The 20,464-nt window shown below is 35.2% G+C and overlaps 1 protein-coding gene across 2 annotated transcripts in view; it reads right to left on the bottom strand.

Annotated features, from left to right (window-relative positions):
- Nucleotides 1-20,464, bottom strand: part of LOC138703360 (fibroblast growth factor receptor homolog 1-like) — a 435,775-nt gene that overhangs the window by 299,010 nt on the left and 116,301 nt on the right. For both annotated transcript variants that reach the window (XM_069831162.1, XM_069831163.1), the window contains exon 2: nucleotides 16,965-17,029. The gene's annotated coding sequence lies outside the window, so the exon portion shown is untranslated. The remainder of the gene's footprint in view (nucleotides 1-16,964; nucleotides 17,030-20,464) is intronic.

Raw genomic sequence — 20,464 nt, 5'->3', positions numbered from 1 at the left:
AATCCTTATTTGCAATCTTGTGTGAGTTGGAAGGTTATTCAATGTTTAAATTTCGCTCCCATTAAGTGATCTTTGGTATTCTAAATTGTTTCTGAAGGGCAGTAAAGTACATGACCAAATCCTGTGGGAGGCGAACGAGACGATAAGATGTTTTGTGCAAAATTTTTCAATGAAGACGCTGTCTCAAACGGGGAGCAGAACTGTTGATTTCGCCTTTCTTGCTCGCAGCCACTTCGCTCAAAATGTTTGCTCGGTTTCCTTCTACCCTAATTATTCAAAGGAAAAAATTGTGAATTGAAAAAGATTGTCTCACATTATTGTTTTCCATGGCTCATAATTCACTAAAATTAATAAATAAAAACATTAATCCTATGTTCAGTTCGCCCTCTCTCCCCGCAAAGCCTCACTTCGAGGTCATAAACAGAACTAACAAGGGATCGGCTGTTTCTTGTTTATCATTTGATAGTCACAGGAATAAGATTCTCGGAAGTAAAAATTTAGAAAACTCTGGGACAGTTGAAAATGGAACCTGAGGAATGGGACATTAGTTATGAATTACGATGTAAATCTATAATGCAGTACATACTGGTAGCCCGTCACTCGAGCTTAATTTTCTTTCTATCGTTCTCTCAAAGTTCTTCTAATGGCATCAGATAAACGTAGTGTTAATGATATCTAATTTTTGTTGCTGCTGTCAATTTCTTTAGTATATAATAAATAATAGATCAACATTTCGTATTTATTTTTCCGTATTTTTTTTTTCGTATTTTTTTCTTAGAAATAATCTTCTGCATGACAAGACTCATTAACCTCTTGGGTCCTGGAGTATGGTATACTATACTTCATACATGCATTTAGTTTCAAATTTGCCAATAGGTGCAATCGTTATCGATCACTTCTTTTCTGTGCTTGTCAAGCTCCTGACATCTCTTGGGACTTACAGGAAGCAAACGAAGATCGATTCAATTATTGCAATGCGTGTTCCAACTGTTTGTAGATGAAAATGGCGATCAGAGACTCAACGCCAAGGCACCATAGGACATGCTTTGGAAGTATAAGTACACAGTAAACGTTATATTTTAAGGGAAAAACAAATATGATATAAGATGTACGGTGCAGAGACCCGAAGTATAGTACAATATATTTGCCATAACTAACTTGCACAATTTTTTCAGCATTTTTCCTCATTTCAGTGACTTTTTTTTTTAAGTGTAGAATTATATTGAACTTTAAAAATGAAATTAAAAAGTCTCAGGACTCAGTAGGATATAATATCAAAATTAAAATACGTATTTCATAACACACAGCTGCTAGCTGTTAAATCCTGAACTAAAGTCATAAAATGAACGAACTGAATATAGAAATGACGTTCACACTAAAGTGTCACGTAAGAATTTTGAGTGACAGAAACCAGTACCAGAATCTATTTAAACTTTTTCTTTTAATATATCTATGAGAACACAATTTTTTGTGCATGTTAGAGGCGAGAACCCCTAATTAGTTTTACAAGGAACTCTCCAAGGATATTGGATGTTCCACGCCGATGTGCGGGACATGGCACCGAAAACATCCGGCCGGGATAGGCAGCTGTCCAATGTCATCCTCGGCTCCGAGAATCCTTGGGGATTTAGCAGAATGAACAAATGGTATAAAACCGCATGCAGGTTTCGGTTAATCTGCACCAGTTGTCACCGCTCGTCCACATGACAACGCTGCGGCCAGTCACGTCGAAGTTTCAGCACATTTCACACTACGGTTTCCGCTACGAGGAAGAATGGCAATGCGACGACTTCAATAGGGATATCTTATGCGAAGTTTTACCGCTGAGCGTTCCATGCGGCGCAACATGTTGTAGGGCTATGTTATGTCATATGCTACAGTTGATTACGTTTCCCCGCTTGTTGTTTTTCTGTGCGTGTCAAAATTATATTTACAATTATTTTGTATAACCTAGTATAATTCAATATAATTCAGTATTTTCTTACCCCATAATTTAATTTAATTTAATTTACAATAAATAATAACGTAAACCTGTATAATATTGAGCAATTTCCCTTAAGAGATGGGTGGGGAAATCTGCAGTATGCAGAATATACTGTAGATACGAGTAATTTGAATGTTCATGAACCTAAACGAGAACTTTGAGAACGAGGTGCACGAATAAAAAAATAGGAAATATGTCGAAGGTGAATATCATCTTTAATCATTAGTATTTACGAACCATACGATAAAAACAGGATATGCAGCCACCAATGTGTTTTTTTTTTTATAGGGAAGGGACTATCGAGATTGAATTCCTTGTATTTTTTTCTGTAGTTGCAGAAAGATCAAATGCAATTTTGAATAGGATAGAATATGATCGCAGTAGTATCACGATTAGTCGTGCGTTTTGTAGGTTAAGGACATGCAGTTTTGAATACTATGTAGGATGATTTTGAAAATTTGAAGTTAAAACATGGTTTTAATAATCAGGGTACAGTACATTAAAAACACAATTCACGAAATGGATTTCACTACGGATCGTCCTGGATAATAAACATCCCAGTTTATCGAGAGTTTACTGCAGGCGTAAAATTCGGAGACTCCTACAACTACTGCATAATATAATCTAAGCTAACATAGCTTGCTGTCGAGGTTGCATATGTCTTTATTAATTTTTCTTTTTCCTCTTCCAAAATGAAACTGTAGTCAACAATTCCTTACTTGAAGTAGTTACTTTTATTTAATAGCTAGCACTTTCGAGGCGCAATTTAATTACTTATATTTTTAAGGTTTAAAGCATATATTCAGAATATTTCGGGACCTGATTGAAGACAAAAAGCTTTCCCTGGTTTGTACATATAGGAATATAACAAAAATTTGGCATTTTTAGTTGTTTTTAAGAGCATTTAATATACTAAAACACTACGTATATCCTCAATGTTTATATACCGAAAAACAAATGCACACGCAAAGCGCATCCCTCAAAGTATACGTGCGCTATCTGTTGGTGCTAGCTCAGGACATTCCTCTTCAGTGCTTTTCTAGTTGCTTATAAAGTGATTCGCTTGTTTCAACCAATACAATTCATTTCAGAACAGCATATTCAGTATTCTTAATCGTATAATAATAATTTTTGTAACTAGTGTATAATCTTGGTAATTATGACAATTTTAGCATTAAAATATGTAAAAAACTATTATAAAACAATTCTATAGTGTTCGGGTAAAGGGGGATGTCATTTATTTGTGCAGATGGAATTTTGTTCTCCAGATGAACACAGAAGATAAAGTGTACAAGTGAGTGTACAAAATCAAAAGAATATTAGCAGTTGATCTGTCTTATTTGTGTTGAAAATTATTTGCAATAAGTAGGGACGAGAATTTCATGTACTATAAAATCCCAAAAATGCATGCAATCATGCACTATCAAAATAAGAAACACGCAGGATCAAGCGAAAAATACATTAAAACATACATTTTTTCTTCCAAATTTCTTATTTAACTTCATTTCGCTTCACTTTTTTTTGCACAATTAGGCTAATAACTAACAGCATTTCTAAATTGGTTTCTGTGAGGTTCCTGGGCTTGTCAGTCAATAAGTTTTTGTAGACAGAGATTGACCCCTTTACATCGCAAGAAGTTACGGGTGCAAACTTGAATGAACCTTTTCTGTTACTTAGTTTTTCTTTTCTTTTCCTTTTTCAATCCTGATTCCTGAAGGTAAAATTAAGGTCATAAAAATCGAGAAACTGAGGTGTCTATTCAAAACCATTAAAACATGCATTTAAACTGAATATAATGTATATTATATGCATGATTAAGCTAAAATTGCTTAAATATGCATTAAGCATGTTTTTATCTCCAAAAAGGTCAAAACATGCAAATATGCACGGAAAAAGTACACATATTTGGAACCGGAAACTAATGAAATGGATAAGAACTAAGTTTCAGCTATGTCCTATGTTCCTATAAAAACATGCATTTGCATGGAATTCTTGTTTTTAGCAACAAGGGTCGAAAGTTTAATTTTCATTTATCTCCAAACTCATTTTTATGACTTATCTCTCTTTACCCAAACAACACAGAATTAATAAAGAAATAACATTTGTTGTTCTGTATGGTTGTGAAACTTGGACTCCCACTTTGAAAGAGGAACAGAGATTAAGGGTGTTTGAGAATAAGGCGCTTAGGAATATATTTGGGGCTAAGAGGGATGAAGTTACAGGAGAATGGAGAAAGTTACACAACGCAGAACTATACACATTGTATTCTTCACCTAACATAATTAGGAACATTAAATCCAGACGTTTGAGGTGGGCAGGGCATGTACATGGGCGAATCCAGATAGGCATATAGAGTGTTAGTTGGGAGGCCGGAGGTAAAAAGACCTTTGAGGAGGCCGAGACGTAGATGGCAGAATAATATTAAATGGATTTGAGGGAGGTGGGATATGATGATATGGACTGGATTAACGTTGCTGAGGATAGGGACAGGTGGCGGGCTTATGCGAGGGCGGCAAAGAACATCCGGGTTCTCTAAACACCATTTGTAAGTAAGTACACCTATATGTCCTAGCTTGTTATGTATATTTGTGAGAAATTAGTTATACATACTGTATATAAGGCAGAAAATAGGAAAGACTGGTGAAAGACCTGCCCTTGGGCAGAACACTATAAATGAATTAATACTGTATATCTATTGCATTATGCAATGTATAAATAAAATCGATTTACTGAATTTTGGAATAGGTAAATATCAATTTCACGTGAATTTGTACAAAATTACACCCACTTTAAACTTTGTAATTCATAAATGACTTCAAATTATTTCCTTTTTTTTAAGGGGGGGGGGAGGTATTTTTCAAATACATTTTTGTGAAATCCAGATAATTTTCATCTTTTCGTTTGGGTACTTAGTACACTGTATGTCTCTTCTGAATAACAGTTCACGAAAATGAAGTAAAACATAATATTATTCTCTATGTGGTGATATAATGGAATTGCTGCGATGCGTCTAAAACGAACGAGAAAGTATGCGTCACCTTTGTGTCACTAACTATTTTCCTGCTGTACATTGGTATCTGATAGGATCATTCTTACAGGCATCATGTCGAATACTCCACTTTTTATTTAGAGAATTGGCTTTATGAATTCGTAGTTTTAGAAATAAAAATGAAGTTGTTAAATTTGACATGTCGACTTGCTTTCTGACGCAGTATGACGTAAACATCTCTTCTTTACTCGTACATTTCAGTTCCTCATATTGTAGCTGTGACGTCGACCTTGGAGTCATTTGTTTATATGTAGTATTTTTAACGTTCGTCTTTTAAAGCAGATATTTGTCTTTATAGCTGCCGCTAAAGAACGGTCGGCAGTGCGAGTACAGCACAGCAAGCCGGAAGCCATTTAAATGTTCGTATGAAAAATGAATGAAAAGCCTTCAGTGAAGATGTTCATTTCATTACTATTAGAACAGTCCAGCAGTAAAGCTGAATCTCCATTTATTTTTCAGTACATGTTATAGCATTGCATCACGTTAACGACTTAAATCATTCGGTTGCCAAACGTCATAAAGAAGGAAGAAAGATATTCATTTTTCGGCTATTTAACGACGCTGTATCAACTACCAAGTCAGTGGTGACCAACCCAGGTGCTCTTATGAAGCAGTAAGTGCGCCCGCGAGCAAGCAAACCAGCCGTGTGCAAGATTCCTAGGATATTGGAGAGACAGGAGGAGACACTTGTCATGCGATAGTTTTAGAGCGGGATTTAGCAATATTACGGATTTATAAGTCTACAGTAGTGGCAAAAAAAAAAAAAAAAAAAAAAAAAACCGGACCAACCCTTGTAGCTGATTTCAGAGCCTTGTTCATTCCAGATCACGATAGATTGGTAACTAAAACTTTCGTGGTTCGAATCCTGCCTGGGAAGGAAACTTTTTTTTGTTCCTTATTCAAATTTATTTCCAATACTTTTTGCCACTACTGTACATATTGCCAAGCAGGTTGCAGAAATGGGATATGAGTGTCTGAATGATCATGTCATTCTCTTGATTATGACCCATTTTTTAGTTCACTTTATGAACTTTATATTTGCAGTTGCTTTTGGTGCATCATATAATCAGGGTGAAGCACAAAGTGAATGAATGTAATCTGTATGAAGATTAATATAACATATTGACCACTGTAAAATTATATTTAGGCTACTTATTTTGCCAAATAACATGAATAAATCCCTCTTGAGTTGGCACACTTATTGTGCTGAATAATGCAAACAATTTACACGCATTAAGTCTAAAGATAAAGAAGAATATTATATCTAAGGTAAAGTTGCCTATTTCCGTGATACCCCTAATCCCGTGATACTTTTTTAAAATTGAAGTCAGTCAAAGCTTTGTGGTTCGACCATAGTGCCAAAGATCTTTCTCGAAAGATTGCATCTTTCGCCTGTTTTTGAGACATCGGTGAACTTCATAGCAAGATACTCAACCCCATGATATTCAGTGAAAAAAACGTATCACGGAATTAAGAGTATCACGGAATTAGGTAATTTTACCTTACATAAAATTACAAATTTAATCAAATGGCGTGTACAAAAGGTTATATGCAGAACAATTTTGTATAGATTATATTACAATGTTAAGCCAAAATCCGGCAGGTTATTTTTAAGAGAATGGAATTAAAAGTGAGTTGCATATTTGAATTAAAGGTGAGCATTTTAGTAGCGGTATTGTTGATTAAAAATGGGAATATGCTGTAATTGCATATTTCTTAAATTTGTTTTCACATCATTAAAATAAAGGCGATGTGCAACTGAAATTTCTAAATCCACAATTTTTGAGCTAGAGAGTTGAAATTTATACTCAATATGTATATCAGCAATGTAATATCACATTGTAAATTTCAATCTTTTCTTATAAACATTAAAAAAATTAAATTGATTTTTTTTATTTTTTTATTTTCTTAGTGAAAATTCTATTTAAAAATTATTAAAATGTAATTTTTTCTTGAAGGTAACACTGCATATTGTGCAATGTAACATTAGAAATGTCCTACTCTAATTTGTTCATTTGTAAAGAAAATATAATTTCTTCAATGTTCAAACATTAATACAAAAATAATACTGCTTTACGTATAATTCTCTAGCAATGGAACTATGACGAATACAGCCAATCAAATGCTTCATTTCACAATAAAGATATTAATGAATAAGTATGCCAAGTTTCATCACTCTAGCTTTAACCACTGAGAAATAAAATTAATACTTGGAGTTGAAAACGTAGAAAATATCTTTTTTTGAAGTAATTAAATTTAAAGTTAAGGTTACACATAACTCGTCCATTAACACAACTTCTACCAATTATATGAAACTATACTTATAATTAAGACTTTAAGATAAAATTTTCATAAAATCGTAGTCCTACATTTTTAGCGCGAAAATAAAAAAAAATGATGGAATTTGTCAAAATTAGACTATTTTCAGTAGCGCATCGCCTTAACAATATGTAATATGGAATTCCTTACTCATAATTTTATTACAATATTAACAATTTCAGAGAATCAAGATTATCAAGTGTGATTAAGCTCAATGCGTATAAATCTCACTCATTTTGAGTTACCGTTCACATTTTAATGCTTTTTTCTATTTTCTATATGTTGTATGTCTCATTTCCATTGACTTTTTGTTTACAATTTTTTGTAATATATTTGGTATATTTGTAGCCTAATGTTCTTTGTATCGCAGTTTTACTCCTGGTTAAGTTTTAGAAGGCTCTCTGGCCTTAACTCTGCCAGATTAAATAAAGCCATTATTATTATTATTATTATTATTATTATTATTATTATTATTATTATTGAGATACATTGATTTATTACGCGTAAGTAATCGTTTGGAATACGTAATGTTTTTGAGTTTCGGGGACCCTGGGGATCCGCGGACCCCACTTTGAGAACCACTGCTGTAGACTAAATTTCAAAATATTCCTCATTTTACGGGTGGAAGGTGACGTAGCTTATAACGGCAAGTAGAGCTAGTACAGAGAAGTTTCTATTTTTAAGATCCTGGATACCCTTGGGATTCCGTACGATGTAGACATTACATGAGGCTAAACTGGAGCTCTCAACGGTGACTGCGCACCACACCCTTCCTAGGCGTATGGGAGGTAAATGAAAATAAAGTAATATTTATTCCGTGTCTCTCTGTACGAAGTGAAGTAAGTGATCAGCATGAGTCCACACCAGTGAAGTGGCCCTCAGCGAATGGGAGGCTGGGTGGCTCACATAGTTGCTGGGCGTGGTGAGACACTGCTGAGTGAGTCGAATCAACCACGACTCGGACAGCTAATTAGATAAAACTGTGGGGTGATGGTAAGTTATGTCCTGTGTCAGGGATGACTTGCTTAATTTGGAAAAAGGAGAAATGTATTACTCGGTTATCGAAGTTAAATGAAGAGTAAACTGTCAAAGATATAGACGGGGCAACGTGTGTATTTTAACACACAACCTTCCTCACTACAGTTCTTGTCGGAATTCCATTTGGACTTGATTTGTTTTAAAACAGTGGAAAAAATGAAATAAAAAACACGTTGAAAGAATTAAGACCGAATTCCAAAAAACTGGTAATTAACTACAGACATGTTGAAAAGAGAAATATTGGGAGGACAAGAAGAAGAAGATGAGTTAAACAATAATTTTAACTATCAAGGTATATGATGATGATGATGATGGATGATGATTTAGGATTTTGATGAAATTGCATCTTTTTTCTAGTAAGCCAGAAACATTGTTCTTTAGTATTTATATGTTATGTGATAAAATGAGTGTTTTAAAACATATTTGTTAGGGCATTTTTTTACATTTTTTACCTCTTGCAACTCATAAGAGCATTTTCTGTTTTATTCGGTCATTTTTGGGGTATTTTCATTTAATTTTGGCCAGAAATACCCATTATTAATGTAAAATATTATTTATTTCCTTTGATATTTTCTCTCCATATTTTTTCAATTAATACCCGTTATTTTGTATATTATTTTAATCGTTTTTCTAAACAAATATTGTCATTTTAATGTAGTACATCCCACGTAATGGATCAGTCCAACCACCCCTTCAATATAGACTCTTCTATACCTGCTAGTTCGGGATCAGAGTGGCCTTGTGGTGGACTGCATGGAACTACATCAGGTAAAATAAGTAATTAAAGTGTACTATTTATAAAAATTATGTAAAATTAAATAAACTTGAATTATGTATGAATTTTTAGGGCATTTTAAGGGCATTTTTGAAAGATTTTTAGTTCATAAATGCATTGTTTTTGAACATTTTTTCATGATTTATAGGTCATCAAAATCCTAGCCCTAATGATGATGATGATGATGATGATGATGATGATGATGATGATGATGATGATGATGATGACGATGACGACGATGACGACGACGACCGTCTATTCTGGAAGCAATAATTGAAATGCAGCCGAGGCACTGCGTGTATGTCACGGTCATGTATTCGAATCTCGCTTAATCACCACTATTGCTATTATCATTATTGTAACGTTTCTAACTGTTTTCAGAACGTGGGAGGGGTGATAATAGGAAGAAAAAAATCACTTGTGTAATAGCTGTTAGGTTACGTCCATTTTCGGCTTTCGCCTTCAAAATTTTCTCAAGTTCTTTCGGTGGGACGGCGAACCTCAGAGTGAGACAAGTGGCCAACAGGCTTGGAGCTCACATATTCAGTTTTTCTCGGCCTCAAATTCCCTTACAAGAGCGCATTTTCGCGTACCTTTTAAATGCTTCCCTTCCTATTTCTCCAATTAATTAATCCATTCATTCATTCTGGAGGCAGAAGAATAAAGAGCGTAAAATTTGCTGATGATATGGCGTTATTAGCAGAATAGGAGATGATACTAACTAAAGGGTATACTACTGTAGCTAAATGACAGCTGTGAGCAGTATGGGATGAAGATATATACAAACAAGACGAAGATCATGTTGTCGGAAGAAATATAAGGAAGGTAAACGTGCGAATTCGAAATGAGGCATTAGAACAAGTGGACAGCTTCAAATATTTGGGGTGTACTGCAAGTAGTAACACGAGCTGTTGCCAGGGAGTCAAAAGGAGGATAGCAATGGAGAATGAAGCTTTTAATAGAAAGAGGAGAATCTATTCCGGATATATGGAAAAATAACTAAGGAAGAGGCTAGTGAATGTTTTGTGTGAAGTGTGGCACTGTATGGGGCAGAAAAATGAACATTATGAGAGCATGAAATGAAACTGTGCTAGAAATAATAATGCTCAAACTGATCAGGAAGAGGGAAAGATACTGATTGGGTCACTGGCTAAGAAGAAACTGTCTACTGAAGGATACACTGGAAGATGAACAGAGGAAACGTTCGGGGCAGAAGAAGATATCAGATGATAGACGACGTTAAGATAGTATATGGATCGAATGCGGAGACTACCGGGAGAGCGGAAAGTGGGAATGATTGGAGAATGCTGAGATTGCAGTGGAAGATCTGCCGTTGGGTAGAAAACTATGAATGAATATACAGTGCGAGCGAGAAGTTTCTCCGCAGTGCTTCTGTAGCCACGATGCAGAGAATTCAAATGGCAGCACTGGCCGCTAAGCATATGATTGACTGGGGATGTGAGGTTGTCAAACCGGAATGAATGGGGAAGTGTCAACTTTCTACAAGATTACGTACCAGCTGTCCACACGATTACTGTAACTAATGGAGCTGCGGAGGGACTTTTGGATCACACTGTACAATAAGAGAAGCAAATACATCGCCACTTTTAAGTTAAGCAACATTCTGCAGGCATGCCACATATATCCGTTCAGCTGTTGAAAAGCAGAATACTCTGTGGTCTTTCATGTAGCAATTGAATGTAAAACACACTCCAGACAAAGGCAGAAAAGGCGCTAGAATGGATCGGAGCATTCTTGGGACATGGCGTCATTTCCTTGTTGAAATATTTTGGGAGTCTCATATTAAGGAAACACTTTACAGTTGGTTTGTTTGCCATAATGTTTATCATGCGCTGACAAGCAATTTGTTGTAATTTATTTTTGTCGTTTTGTAAGCGCAGACAAATATAAGTGTTTTTATGAACCTACACAAACGCAACTAAATGCATATAATTAATGTAATGTACATAAGGAGAAAAACGGAGAAAGCAGGAAGGAAAAACTTTTGTTAATTTCTATGAGTAAGACTCTTCATACAGTAGCAATGATTGCTGTTTCAATTATGTGTAACAAAATGTGCATCTTGATATAAATTTACGTGTACTTTTTCCCCAGGTTTTATGTTAAAATATCAGTAATTTTCCTAAGACATTATTATTATTATTATTATTATTATTATTATTATTATTATTATTATTATTATTATACTTTAAAAATTTATTTAGACTGAAAAATAACCTTTCTAAAATTTTAATAGGTGAACGAAAGTGCAGAAAAGTCAATTGGGATGCGGAACTATAAGATATGTAAAAAAAATAAGACAAGGGAAAAAACTCAATTGAAATTCTATAAAGCAATGGCAGCCCGAATGCTAACAATACCTCTGAGATGTGGACGCTGAGGAAAAGAGACAGAAAAAGAAATCAACAGGAACACCACAGAGAGAGAGAGAGAGAGAGAGAGAGAGAGAGAGAGAGAGATAGAGATGCAGGGACAGAGGGAGAGAGAGAGAGAGAGAGAGAGTGTGTTAAATAAATCAATCATTTGAAATATGTAGCTACTTAAATATCGTCGTTGATTTTATGTAACCTCCTATGTCACTTTACAGAAAATAATTTTACAGGAGAAAGAAATAATTAATTAAAAATCAATGTGCCTACTTAAGACTATGAAGCAATTCGATATAAAAAGTTGATGAATAATTTTATTTTTATTTAGTAGGTTATTTTACGACGCTTTATCAACATCTTAGGTTATTTAGCGTCTGAATAAGATGAAGGTGATAATGCCGGTGAAATGAGTCCGGCGGGATCCAGCACTGAAAGTTACCCAGCATTTGCTCATATTGGGTTGAGGAAAAACCCGGCCACCTAATTTCGCGGCCAGACGCGCTGTGGACGTTGATGAATATGATGAACTTAAATTACATCATCCAGGATCAGGCTAGCCTATTGATTTTTAAATAATTTTTTCTTCCTCCTGAAAAGTTATTTTCTGTAAAGTCACTTAAGAGGTTTCATAAAATTAACGACGATACGAAGATACCTTCTTTGCTTAAAAAAGAGTGATTAAAATTTGTTTGTCAAAACCTGTTGATTATATTACTACCCAAAACATTTTATTTTCTTAGAAAATTTTGTGTTCATAATATTGAACAAACTTAGAATTTAATTCTGCTGAATTTTTTAAAGTAAAAATCGTTGTAAGTATGAAGACGACATAGAAACATTTCATAATATTACGCGAAATATATTACTTCTTTTACTTGAACCAAAACACATACAATACATAATCTTGGCAATTCATTTTTCATATTATGGACAAAATTATACAATCAGTTTATTAAAATAAATTCAGAATTAAGTTATCTTTCAGTATTTCGTTAAATTGAAACTATCCATTATTTAATATTTTTGTATAGATATTTTTTCTTTTCTTTCAACTAGTGGTATTTTTTCAATTTCTACTTAACATTTTAATTGTATCACTTAACGTCTGGTATTACATTGTGTAATCAGAATTGCTCCAAGTAAGAACATTTGTTCTTTTGGGAGTAAACTATATATATTTTTAAATATGTAATTTGTAATTTCAATACATTTAGATTCAATAATAACCAGTATCGCCAACCTGTTCCATTACTCAACAGGATGGTGTTTAAGAACGGTTTGGCGTTTCTGAAGACTAGGGTTATGGAGATGAGTAGACTAACTGTAGTGTACATGGACATTATTCTTCGCGACAGAGGAAAAGGTCAAAAGATGCTGCGATACCTTCACACAGGAATCTACTCCGCACAGCTGAGCATTGAGTCACTCGCAACAAAAAGTGTCACTGAAATGTGATTACACAACTTGAGACTAATTTCCGCTAAGTAAATTCCCAGCTGGATTCCACCAAACCTGGCCGCGTGTTGATATAGGACACATGTACTCGGAAATCATGTGCGACCATACTTCACATCTTGGTTCGAAATATAATGGGGTTAAATGTAATGAAGTAATTAAAAAAGGACAGGGTAAAGGACGACAAGGGGGTAAAATATTGGGAAAGGAGTAGGAGAAGGAAGGCAAGTAGAAAGAAGAAACGAAGATCAACGAAAATATGAGAAGTAGTAGAGCAGAAGAAGAAACATGAAAATAAAAGACAGACAATGAGAAAAATTAAATACAAAGGAAAGCATGAAGAAAGGAAACTGGAAAGAAAGAACAGGAGAAAGTATTATGTACATATAGACAGGAACATAAATAGAATAGGAGATGGAAAAGTAAATGAGGAAAGAATAAAAAGAGATGGAGGAACAGAAAAAGAATATGAAATAGAGGAACAAATAGGAGGAGAATGAGTGAGGATATATGGATGAAGAGAAGATGACGAAATAAATAAGAAATCAAGTGACACAGGATAGAGAATTGAGAAAAACATGAAGAGAAAAAGATGAAGGGTAAGAAATAAATAGAAGAGGAGAAAAATAAAGGAAGAGGAAGAAAGAGGAATCAGACACGAGAAAAATATAAATAGGAGAAATGCGAAAGACAAAGAGCGAAAAGAAGTAGTAAGAACATTAAATGGAGTGTAGAAGAGATGTACTAAGGTTACAGAGGAGAAAGGAAAACAAAAATAAAGAAGGAAATTGGGAAACGAGGAAAGAATAATGAGAGGGATATGGAGGACAAGGGAAAACAAACGAGTAAGAAATAACGCTGATTGAGAGACATGGAAAAAGTAAAGAGAGGGATACAGAGTAGAAAGGAAAACAAAAAAAGGAAGAAAGAAGATTGGGAGAGGAGAAAAGAATAAAGAGAGAGATACGGAGGAGTAGGGAAGACAATAGGGAGAAAGGAGATTGAGAGATGAGAAAAAATATAGAGAGGGATATGGAGAAGAATGGAAGACAAAAGGAAGAATGGAGATTGAGAGACGAGGAAAGAATAAAGAGAGGGATACGGAGGAGTAGGGAAGGCAAAAAGAAGAAAGGAGATTGAGAGACAAGGAGATAATATAGAGGGATATGGAGAAGAATTAAAGACAAAAGGAAGAATGAAGATTGAGAGAGGAGGAAAATAAAGAGAGTGATACGGAGGAGTATGAAAGACAAAAGGAAGAAAGGAGATTGAGAGACAAGGAGAGAATATAGAGAGGGATATGGAGAAGAATGGAAGACAAAAGGAAGAATGGAAGACAAAAGGAAGAATGGAGATTGAGAGACAAGGAAAGAATAAAGGGAGGGATATGGAGAAGTAGGGAAGGCAAAAGGAAGAAAGGAGATTAAGAGACAAGGAGAGGATATAAAGAGGGACATGGAGAAAAATGAAAGACAAAAGGAGGAATGGAGATTGAGAGACGAGGAAAGAATATAGAGAGGGATATGGAGGAGTAGTGAAGACAACAGGAAGAATGGAAATTTAGAGACAAGGAGAGAATATAGAGAGGGATACGGAGAAGAATGGAAGACAAAAGGAAGAAAGAGATTGAGAGACGAGAAAAGAATAAAGAGAGGGATACGGAGGAGTAGGGAAGACAAAAGGAAGAAAGGTAAATGAGAGACAAGGAAAGAATATAGAGAGGGATATGGAGAAGAATGGAAGACAAAAGGAAGAATGGAAATTGAGAGACAAGAAAAGAATAAAGAGGGATACGGATGAGTAAGATTGAGAAACGAGGAAAAAATGAAAAGATGGTTATAAAGAAGAATGGAAGACAAAAGGAAGAAAGGAGGTTGAGAGACAATGAGATAATATAGAGAGGGATATAGAGGAGAATGAAAGACAAAAGGAAGAAAGGAGATTGAGAGACAATGAGGGAATATAGAGGGGGATATAGAGAAGAATGAAAGACAAAAGGAAGAAAGGAGATTGAGAAACGAGAAAAGAATAAAGAGAGGGATACGGAGTAGTGAAGACAATAGGAAGAATGGAGATTGAGAGACAAGGAGAGAATATAGAGAGGGATATGGAGAAGACTGGAAGACAAAAGAAAGAATGGAGATTGAGAGACGAGGAAAGAATAAAGAGAGGGATACGGAGGAGTAGGGAAGAGAAAAAGAAGAAAGGAGATTGAGAGACAAGGAGAGAATATAGAGTGGGATACGGAGGAGTAGGGAAGACAAAAGGAAGAAAGGAGATTGAGAGACAAGGAAAGAATATAGAGAGGGATATGGGGAAGAATGGAAGACAAAAGGAAGAATGGAAATTGAGAGACAAGAAAAGAATAAAGAGGGATACGAATGAGTAAGATTGAGAAACGAAGAAAAAATAAAAAGAGAGTTATAGAGAAGAATGGAAGACAAAAGGAAGAAGGAGATTAAGACACGAGGAAATAATAAAGATAGGGATGCGAAGGAGTGGGAAACACAGAAAATGAAGGAAGGGGATTGACAGAGGAGGAGAGAATAAAGAGAAGAATACGAAAGAGTAAGGAAGACAAAAAGAATGAAAGGAGATTGAATGACGGAGAAAAAACAGAGAGGAGATAGATACAGAAAATGAAAAGCAATATCAGGAAAGGGAGAAAGAAGATTAAGAGAAAAGAAAAAGGAAAAATGTTTAAAGATAAAGAAGGGAAGGAAAGAAGAAAGGAAGAAAAATTATAAAAGCTAAGGAGAAGGAAGAAAGGTGATTGGATGTTGAGGATGGATGAAAAGGTGAAGGAAAATGATGAAACGGAAAATAAGGAAGAGAAAGGATTGAATGAATGAGAAATAACGACAGAAGGACGAATAGAAAAAATGAGTGGAAAACAGAGAACGCAGTAGATATGAGGAAAGATTGAAGACCTCTTTCCTTATCTGATGACTTAATATACAGTTAGAGCTCAAAATATAATGACGTTAATAAACACACCAGAAAGAAATTGGAAGAAAAAGGAAGAGCAAATGTTGGGCGAAAAAAAAAATACAGCACGAGAGGGAATGATTCCCATCAGATCGTATGTTTTTATTTAATGGAATTACTGAGCCTGCCTCGGCACAGACGAGCGTTCTTGAGAGAACGCTCGAACTACAGATTGTGGATTGAAATGTGTGTGCGTTATTTATATGATGTGTGATGCCTCAGGTGGAGTCCTGGCGTCGTGTTGCTTCCAACTGAGGGGAGTCCTTTAAACTTGTCCGTCGTCACCTCGATAAGGTTAGAAAAAAGTGCGCAAGATAGAAGTTATGATTAAGTGAAAACATCCGAAAAGAGGACAGAGATTGAATGGTGGGGAGAGGTTTCTGTTATGTTAAAATACTCGGAAAGAAGAGGAAGACATTGGTCCTTGACAAGGGCTTTTTATTAGACTGGAAATATTAAAAAAGGGCGTAGGTTTATGTTACTTTGAAAATAATTATTCGAAAGGCAGAGAGAGAGAGAGAGAGAGAGAGAGAGAGAGAGATGTTGGTTCCTGACAAGAACTATTTACTACACTGAAAATGTTAGAAAAAGACATTGATTGCAATCCGGAAAGGGGTTTTTATTCGCCTGGAAATATGCGAAAGAAAGAAACAAACGTTGGTCCCTGGTAGTGGTGAGTTCTAGATTCCTCTTAACGGGGTTATGACGACTCAGATGGATTAATAAAATATAGCAGACCACATCAGACTTGTTAGCTGGAGAGAAATGCGTGGTGAGGCAGATGGTTAGACAACTTAGAAGAGCAACACAATTAGCAGCAACTCATTTCATAAACAGGCGAAAGAAAATTCTACTTGGGTTGCAGTACCGCTCGGTAGGTGCCAGTTCCAATGCAAATGGTATTATAGAGAAAAATTATAAATATAATACTCATTTTATCCATTTAAAATTTGTTACTTTACTTACCGGGTCGTATTATCCAGACAACAAATTCCTTCCACTGAGATCTGTTGGCCAACTTTGTGGTGAATCTGAAAAGAGGTACGAACATATTAAACATTTACCTATGCAGATACTAATTAATAACCTACAGTGAAATTGAATAATTAAACAGGAGACAAACCATAACATAATTTTTGCTTATCATATCAAGAAAGGAATGTAATGGAATTTAGTTCATTTTCATACAGTCATTACATTTAAATTCTCCTTTATTATATTAAGTATCAAAGATCAATATAAAACACATACATTCCCCAGTTTTCCTTAGGAGCAGGTTCATACTAGAGATAAACAAAACTAACTGCGCTCTCGCTCGCTGTATTCGTTGCATTTGTCTTACGAGTCTCGTTTCGTCATTCTCGTGCGCTTCGAGTCTCTCTCATCATTCTCGAAATACGTAGCATTTAGTCGGCGTGGAAATATTTTGTAACTTTGAATGTTGAATGATTTTTTTTTTAATTTTAGTTGGTTATTTAACGACGCTATATCAACTACTAGGTTATTTAGCGTCGATTAGATTGGTGATAGCGAGATGATATTTGGCGAGATGAGGCCGAGGATTCGCCATAGATTACCTTGCATTCACATTCAGAAAAAACCCAACCAGGTAATCAATCCAAGCGGGAATCAAACCCGCGCCCGAACGCAACTTCAGACCGGCAGGTAAGCGCCTTAACCGCCGGTGGCTGCTTTGAATGACATTGAAATAAATAACATTATAAATGTTTAAATGAGGCAAAAAGACAAAATAGAACAGTATATTAGTTATCAAAATGTTCTGGTTCTGTTATGTATAAGATATTACCTATGGTTATATAAATAGAAAAAAAAAACAATTCTCAAATAAATTTGCATTTCTAAGAAACATAAAACATAACATTAATATCTTTTTACTTGAGATTGCACACTTGATCTTAAACATATGAAAAGAAAATTCCTAGCCTTTTAATAAGGGCCTAGTAATTAAATAAATATTGGGAAACGGATCATTATACACTGAAAGGTAGAGATGTTTCAAATAGGCTACTTGATTGTTTATACATATATAACAGTTGCCAAAGTAGATAATCTCTAGTTCCTACTGTGCTTGGATTTATTATCTTGCTGAGATTTTTTGTTTTACACTGAAACGTTAATGCTGAAGGGTCAAATGGAGGAAACGTTACGGAAGTTTCAATATTTGACGTCACTTGCTTAACAACGGCAACGAGAAATTTTGCAACTAGTTAAGTCACACTAGCTTTAAACAGATGGACGAGTCATTTAGGAGGGAAGTATGGGAGCAAACAAAACAATAATTGTTTTAATATAGGCCTAGGTCTATTTCTTATGAATTAACTGAAATAACCTTTAAAAAGAGCGACAACAACATGCCTGCAAATGTAAGAGTCATAATGATAGTCGTTTTGCAAGATTGGAGCTGACAAGAAAGTGAGGAAGAAATTCAATAATAGGAAAAATTAAATAGTCATTAATTGCATTATATTTATTTCACTCTCAATCATATTCACAATCATTAGGAACGAATGTTCCTTGAAAGCTTAAAATTTTACGATGACATTCTACCGAGGACATGATAGTTTCAAGCAATTACAAGGGATTATATGAAAAATTGATCACTTTTTTTTTCCTAAAATCAGACAAATGTCAGATTCATCTACTTAAAAAGCATTTCGTTATCAACTTATCACCAATGTCACCGAAATTTCACAACCGCGCCATTGATACAGCGTTATTAAATAATTCATAAAAATAAAAGATTTACATTTTCAACTTAGTAAAGAGACTTTTGTAACATTCTGTAGGATCAATGCTAGCAAAATTCCATCATAACTTCTTATAAAATCAATTGGACTCTCAGGCGAGGCACTGTTATCATAAGTTGAAATACTGTACCGCACTGGAAATCATCTACAGTACCTCGTGTTTTCAGTACTTATTTAAAGACACCACTGGTTCTCCGTCGGCTATTCCAATTATACGGGTATTTATTATCTTGTTATACACATTTCCTTGTACCTAGAGTTCTATAAACATAAGAAGTCGTACTTGTAAATAAATGTGGGTGGAGATGAGACTATGAAGAGAAGAAATTGGACTGCGTCGCTGCAAGTCACTGGCGCAATGAATGAATAGAAAGTGGGTCGATAACATTGGTACGGTTCCAAACACAGCGCTGCTGTCGCATCTACCTTGTGTATACACTCTGCCAGAACTTATTTCCTTGTTTATAAATTCATCCCATAGTTTTCAAGTAGCCCAAGATTGGCAACTGAATGCGCAAGGCTGGCCAACGTCATGACTTCGCTGGTGGCATGCAGAGTAGCACTGCCTATTTGAATATATCGCGCGTCGGAGAAAATGTCGAACAAGAAATAAATTATCATTGAATAAGACTAAAAAAGTCTGGTTGGAAGTTACTTTACTCTGTGCTCCGCTTTGGATCCGTAGAGACTGGATTAATTTTCCTCAGGATAGGGACCGATGGCGGGCTTATGTGAGGGCGGCAATGAACCTTCGAGTTCCTTAAAAGCCACAACTAATATATCATAATCTGATAGCCTACAAATGAGCCGTTCAGAACAAAAGTGGTGTAAGTCAAAATTGGGTAATGAGGTTTAATTATCACCATTTAATTCGAGAAAAATTCGTTCCGGCACCGGGAATCGAACCCGGGGCCTCTCAGCTCTACGTGCTGAGTGCACTTTCCAACTGAGCTATGCCGGAACACGATCCACGGTGCCGGAACGAATTTTTCTCGAATTAAATGGTGATAATACACATTGGCTACTTCATAGTAGTCGTGTAGCCTAATATTCAGTGAGGTAGGCGAGACCTCATATAATGAATATGTGATTCAATGAGGTTTAAAGTAAAAATTCTGTAAAATACAGCGCAAAGTAGCAGTTAATAAGTCCTTCGTGCTATCCGCTGACTACTAATAGTTTAAATAAATTTAATATTAATTTTTACTTTGCGCTGTATTTTACAGAATGTTTACTCTAAACCTCGTTACCCATTTTTGACTTACACCACTTCTGCTCTGAACGGCTCAAATATTATTGTACTTAGTATGGTGTTTTTATTTTTATGACTGGGAGTTTCGGCAACTTCTATCCTTTAACAATTTGGTCTGCATAAATTATGAAGAATACGGGTAATGGAGGTAGTCCTCCAGTATTACTACAATATAAAACTACAAATTCGCAATGCAAAGGTCCTACATCACTTCAGTGTTGTTTATTTTTTTACATCTCCCAGAGATGATCAGGAATAGAGTATTACAATGCTTCAATAGCTTTCCCCCCAGGGAAAGACAGTGTTCAATCTTTCAGAAGACGGAGTGAACCCCGAAACCGTTCTTTAAGTTAAGGCAAGAACAAAAAATCCCGCCTTCATTATCGTCAGAATTATCGACGGTCTTGTTCCACTGAAACTAAAAGTATTACATAACAATGCACATA

Source organism: Periplaneta americana, chromosome 7, assembly GCF_040183065.1.
Source record: "Periplaneta americana isolate PAMFEO1 chromosome 7, P.americana_PAMFEO1_priV1, whole genome shotgun sequence".
NCBI lineage: Eukaryota > Metazoa > Arthropoda > Insecta > Blattodea > Blattidae > Periplaneta > Periplaneta americana.
Note: the sequence above shows the minus strand (reverse complement) of the source record. Positions and strands in the feature narration are given on the sequence as shown.